Source organism: Pteropus vampyrus, unplaced genomic scaffold (genome assembly GCF_000151845.1).
Source record: "Pteropus vampyrus isolate Shadow unplaced genomic scaffold, Pvam_2.0 Scaffold262, whole genome shotgun sequence".
NCBI lineage: Eukaryota > Metazoa > Chordata > Mammalia > Chiroptera > Pteropodidae > Pteropus > Pteropus vampyrus.
This window is the reverse complement of record NW_011889043.1, coordinates 1,332,532-1,338,881: the sequence shown is the minus strand read 5'-3', so window position 1 is coordinate 1,338,881 and position 6,350 is coordinate 1,332,532. Positions and strand designations below refer to the sequence as shown.

Genomic DNA, 6,350 nt, shown 5'->3' with positions numbered 1-6,350 from the left:
ACAGGAATAGGTTGCACTTTCCAGTTTATTTTCTGGAGGAACCTGTGAGGATGCATAAGAAACTGGTTTAATTTGAGATAAATGTACCCAACTGTTGATTCCTTATAATTTGACAGCAGTTGTTTGGGTTGGAGAATCAATCAAGGCCCCTACCGAAAAGACTGGTCAATAGAATACTCCAGTCCTTGTCGCCCTATCCGAGGGGTGGATTGAATAGGAAATTTCCTTCCTTGCTGACGTTTGCCCAGTCCTTTGTTTGGAACAAACCTTTGATTAAGCATTTGAGAGGCTACCACAGAATTTGGACTCATAATTAATACTTCCATGGCAGCCAAAACATTCCTTCCCCATAAATTTACAGGGAGATATTCAAGAATATAAGGCTTAAAATGACCCAAATTGCCATCAGGGTCCTCCCAACATATATATGCAGCACTCTGCTTAGGACAAGTGCCATTCCCTATACCCTGCAAGTCTGTAGAAGCTGTATCTATAGGCCATTCTGTGGGCCAGTGTTGAGAGGCTATTACAGACACATCAGCCCCAGTATCTACAATTCCCTGAAAATCTTTTCTGTTAACTTAAGAAGTAAAATAAGGTGTCCTGATGTGACAATCTGAGACCAATATAAATGGTCAGAGGAATCAAATCCTTTAGCTTCTCGGAGCTGTGCCAAAGTAACTTTCCCGTCCTTCTTATAGGGTAACAAATTAAGTTGAGCAATTTTAGTATTTGGTAAAACCTGTACAATTGAAATAGTAGTTTCTGCCATAACTTTAATTTCTTTTATCGGGAGAGGTCTCTGATAATGGTGGATACCTCTGAGTGGGGACTAGAGAAAACGCCCCTATTATTTGAGGGGCCCGGGGTAGGCACTGTCTCCCTGCAATGGACAGCCATTTACATTAGATTTTAACTGGCATTCATTCACCCAGTGGTGTCTTCGTCTACATTGAGGACATAAAGGAGGTTGTGTAGGTGGGGCTGCAACCTTTGCTGTCCATTGACGACACTCTTTAGCAAAGTGACCAGGTCTTCCACATACAAAACAAGCCCCTTTTTTTTCCTTTCCCTTTTCGTCCTGCAGGAAGGACCTCCTTTAGGGCAGCGGCAAGAACTGCCCTCTGAACATAAGCAGGATCAATATCAGCACAAAGGCAAATAAAATCATTAATGGTTCCATTTTTCCTATATGGATGTAGGACAGCTTGACAGGTTTTGTTGGCATTCTCAAATGCCAATTGCTTAGTTAACATCTGACCAGCCTCTGGATTCCTTATAAGTTTCCCTACCACCTATAGCAAACGAGCCACAAATTCAGAATAAGTTTCCTCCGGACCTTGTCGAATCCTACTAAGTTCTCCACCTTTCTCTCCTTTGGCAGGCAAAAGTTTCCAAGCTCTTGTAGCACATATATTAATTTGTTAATAAGCCTGAAGACTATAAGTCAATTGACTTTGAACACCAGCATGTTGTCCCATCCCTAGTAACATATCTTGGTTAATGGGCACCCATGGGCCTAATTATGTTGTGCTTGGGCGGCACTTTGATCAAACCATTCTGTTCTCCACAACAAATAATTACCTGGATTCAAACACGCTTTGGCCAACATCTGCCAGTCATGAGGGGCCAATATACCCAAACTCCCTGAGTCAGGCAAACTAAGGACAAATGGAGAAGTTGGCCCATATGTAGCAGTAGCATCTCTGAGCTCCTTCAGGACTTCAAATGAGACGAGTTCATGAGCTTGTAGCAGCTGTCCTGGATTGTTTGGGTCAGGCTGCTCAATGACGGGACATGCTAAGTAGAAGCCCTGAACATACTCCCCATGATTTTGAGCCCTTCGCAAGCACTGCTGCAAAGGGGAGAACAATGGCCTGTCACTTTCCCTTTCTGTGCTTGGGGCTGCACCATAAATGTCAGCTGCCCGAAGTCATGAGAAAGTGCATCCTCTTCCTCCTCTTCAGTGCCCTCTTCTCTAGCCTGCTGATCTCTGCAAGCCTCCCTCTCCATCCAATTCTTGCTCATACTCAAGAGGCAATGGCTCATTTGCCACTGGCATTGGCATAGGCTTTGTAAGTGGTGGCGGAGGTGCAGAAGGCAGTAGAGGAGCACGAAGGTCCTCATACTTCTCCAAAGTCCTCCACAGTGCAACAACCAAATCTTCACCTCCTCCCCCCGGAGTCTCTGATCCTCTCGGGTGGTATCAAGACAATCCCTTATTAGAGACCATAGAGAAAATGTGAAAACGGGGATCTTATTAGGCCCTTCCGAGGTATAACGTCCTCGTAATTGCTTTCCTATTTTTTTCCCAAGTCTGACTATTTACAGTTCCCTCCTGGAAACCAAGGACAAGTATCTTGCACAAAACTTAAAAATTCTGTTAATTGCTCTCCTTTTACTTTACAGTTTCTAGCTCTAAGCATGGCTTTAAGCATCTGTACATAAAAGATCCTCTCTTGGGATCTAGAATTTCCCATGTTTTACACCCAGCAAAACCAATCCACTCCTCACCTTACACTTCTCTTTAAGCGTTGGATGCGTCCTCCAGAAGTGTCCTTCCATCTGGATGGATGGATGGATGGATGGAGTTCCCCGTACTCAGTCCCCACGTTGGGTCTCATTTGCCACGACCTGCACGACTAGAGGGTTAACCTGAGGCAGGATGACGGAAGATTGAGAAAAACAAAGAGACAGTATATACAAAAGCTGGGGCCAGGTGGGACACTGTACTGGGATGGAGATACAGTGACCTCAAGGCAAGCTCAGAGACTTTATTATGTACTTTTGAAGGTCAAGGAGGAAGTGGGAATCTTCTTAGGACTTGAAACTTGCTAGCAACAATAATTTCCTAAGGCCTGTCTGTACCTGGTTATCTATGCTAAACTACAAGCAGCTGTCTGTTCACTGTTTTGTTTCTCTGTCCTTGGCAGATTATAACACAGTCAAGCATGGCTTTGCCAATACTTCAGCTACAGGTTCAGCTCAGATCTGGCTCTGAGCTGAACCTGTAGCTGAAGTATTGGCAAAACTACATTTTGTGGTTTCTTTCATTTTGCCTTTTGCCCTCTCTTACTTAGACCTAGAACTGTCAGATTTTTATTGGCTGAGTTTTTTTTTTTCTGGATTTGAGCTTCCATTTCCCCCAAATACCCTTTCCACATTGACTTTGTGATGGTACTTGGAGAAGCCCACTGACGTTACGCTCCTTTCCCTCCATCCCAAGGAATCCAATGAAGTTTGCCACTTAAAAGGTCATCGCAGTTATGGCCATACCACCCTGAATGTGCCTGATCTCATCTGATCTCAGAAGCTAAGCAGGGTCGGGACTGGTTAGTTAGTACTTGGATGGGAGACCACCTAGGAATACCAAATGCTGTAGGCATTAAAAAAAAAATCATCGCAGGCCTTTATACATTTTTTATTTGCTTTCTAAAGAAACTGCCTTCTGAAATAACAAGAATAATGTGTAATTAGCACTTGAAAACAAATTTATTTAACTTTAGGAAAGGATACTGTATAATCTATATTTCAAGTCTGAAATGAATTAGAAGTCAGATATTAAAGTATCGTAAAAGAGTGTTTTCGAGTATTTTTTTTTTTGCTAACCAACAGTAAGAACTGTAAGAAATACACTTTCCATTATGATGCAGTAGCTGTGTGTATGCAATAAATATGTATGGACAATCATTATATATATATAGATAGATAGGAAACAAACATTTCACCAAAAAATAGTCAACTTTACCAAATGCATTTTCAATTATTTTATACATTATTCTATTTTTTTTTTTTTTAATTCTTGTTACAACCCTTGATTTCATAACCACTGTTAAGTCTCTACCATCATTTAAAACCTAGCGCAGCAGCTACAGTGAATTGTCTGGCGGTTAGCAAAATTGAAAGCCTTGTTTGCTTTGGGAGTTCTGCTTTCCAGAAAGTGTCATTAATGATTGTTTCTATTATATCTAGAACTTGATTTGTTTGAATTAGGGTTTACAAACTGCAGGAGAACTTGGGTGGGGTTTGGGTAGTATCAGAAGGAATTGGTGATTATGACCATCCTTTACTGTGAATTAGTTCTCATTTTAGCCTGCTGTCTCCGAGAGAGGCCTGCTGATGTCCTAACCCCAGTGTCAGTTCCTGGCCTTCAGGAGCCTCCAGGCAAGGGCCACCCATGTTTCGCTTTTGTCATCTTTGTGTCTGCTGCATCCTTGGGTATACTGGCATTTCTACTTTCTGGTTGTCTTTACTTTGCACTTCCCTGTAACCTCTCCTCTCTCATGTTCTTCTTCGGTTTGGTTTGCTGTGCTTCCAGCTGAATCCCCCTCCAGGATGGGAGGGGATGGGAGGGGAGGGGAAGCAGCCTCTGATACTGGCAACCTCTTACTTCTGCAATCACTGTTAACCTTTTTTTTCCCTTTAATTCTGGCTTTTCTGTAGCAGAGATTTTTGTCCACTTACTGATCTCGCTTGTGTTCCATCTTAAACAATATTTTAAAAATTTACTTTTCTGTTTTGTCCTTGAATGTCTCTACTACATCTGTCCTGTCTATGAGGGCTGGGTTGTTGGCATGGGTTGGTGTGTAGCCAAGGTCAGCAAGACTCCTGAATTCCCAAGCAACAGCCGTGGGCATCAACTAAAGTATATTCATGTGGCCATGTACTGCCTACTATAGTTAACAGGATGGACTGATTTTTATGTTTAGTGAAATGCTTTTTAAAAAATTGTATTCTTTTAGGAGGAGGTCCTGAATTCACAAGTATTTTTTAAAGAGACAGGGTAATGTGCTGTGGTTCAAAGAGTGTGAGCATTGGAGCCAGGCAGATCTAGGTTCAAATCCAGGTTCCTCCACTTACTAGCTGTGTGACTTTGTTTTTTGTTTGTTTTCCATTGGTTGTCAAATAACCTTTAATTGAAGTAGTTTCCTTTGTAGTTTTTAACTAGCTGGGCATTCTACTGCTCATGTCATCTGTGATGTCATGAGGGTGGCGGCCATCAACATTGTAATCCACAGACTAGGCAGTCCCCAGGATCTCTTTAATGGTTCCAGAGAGTCCACTGGCTAAAGATTGGTGCTGAATCATTTGGGTAGAGTTGACAACCTCATCAAAAGTGATATTTCCACTATACTTAATGGTTTTTTTTGCTTTTTTCTGTTTCGTTGGTTCCTCGAGCACTTTGATGATCAAAGCAGAAGCAGAAGGTACTACCTCAGTTGGGGCCTATCTGTTCTGAATGGTCAGTTTCACTATAATCCTCAGACCCTTCTAATCACTGGTTGCTTTGCCAATGACATCACCAACCTTTTTGGGAGACAGACCCTGGGGGCTGATCTCGCAGGCCTAGGCAGACGTGGCACCAACTTCCACATGGTTCTCCTTAGGTCTATGATTTTGATCTCATTGGGATCAAACTTCAGTGGCACTGTGGAGGCAGCTGGTGTTGGAGTGATGTCTAGGAGCTTAATAGGACAGAAGTTGAAAGAAGGACTCAACCTGGAGCTCTGGTGACCCGGTTCTTATGCTGTGAGAAAGAATTCAAGGGCAAGATGAACATCAAGCAGGGAAGCGCAAGGTTTATTAAAGCAAGAGTACACGCATAAGAGAATGTGGGCGAACTCAGAGAGCAGGTGGCACTGAGGATGTCTGGATTATGGGCTTGTGTTTTTCTTGGGGGCAGGGCCTGGAGATGTGCTACTGACATGGCCTTGTTTTCTCCTCCTAGTGGACAGGGGCTTGGTTTTTCTGCTCTTTCTTTCTTTGGTGTTTCCGGAACTGTCATGGCTCAGGTGCATGATACGAGCCCCGGTATTTGCAGTGTAGATGATTTTATAATGATAGTATTATGATTAGCCAAAGCTGGACAAAGGACAAAGGAAAAACCTCGGAGCCTTATCCAGGAGAGGAGGGGACATCCCAAGGCTATCTGTCTTGCCTCAGGATGAACCCATATTCAGGACTATGGAAGAAAGTTGCACCTTGGCCTCTTCTGAGCTGAAAGCCAAAAGCTAGCTGTGTGACTGTGAATTAGTTACTTTGCCTCTGTGCCTCCCTTTTGTTCATAAAGTGAGAATTGTAATATTTATCTCAGAAAAATATTAGAGTTACATAAGGTGAAGTAAGCGAAGTATCTGGCACATAGTAGGTGCTCAACAAATGTTAAGTGTTTTTTATTTATGTACCAGTTTCTCCACATTCCAGAAAAGCCTCTGAAGAGTTGGTAGCAAATGAATTCTATAAATGTAAATCTGTGTTCACTCAAACATTCAAGGACTTTCTCCCCTTCAAAACTAAGACAAAAAAAAAAAAGCAAAAACCCTTCTCTGTAGTTTCTGGCGGCAAGTAAA

General features: G+C 42.5%; 2 pseudogenes; one reads left to right on the top strand and one right to left on the bottom strand.

Moving 5' to 3' along the window:
* Nucleotides 1-3,262: 3,262 nt before the first annotated feature.
* Nucleotides 3,263-3,385, top strand: LOC111729466 (annotated as a pseudogene).
* A 1,502-nt stretch (nt 3,386-4,887) lies between these two features.
* On the bottom strand, nt 4,888-5,785 carry LOC105302194 (annotated as a pseudogene).
* Between the last annotated feature and the right edge of the window lie 565 nt (nt 5,786-6,350).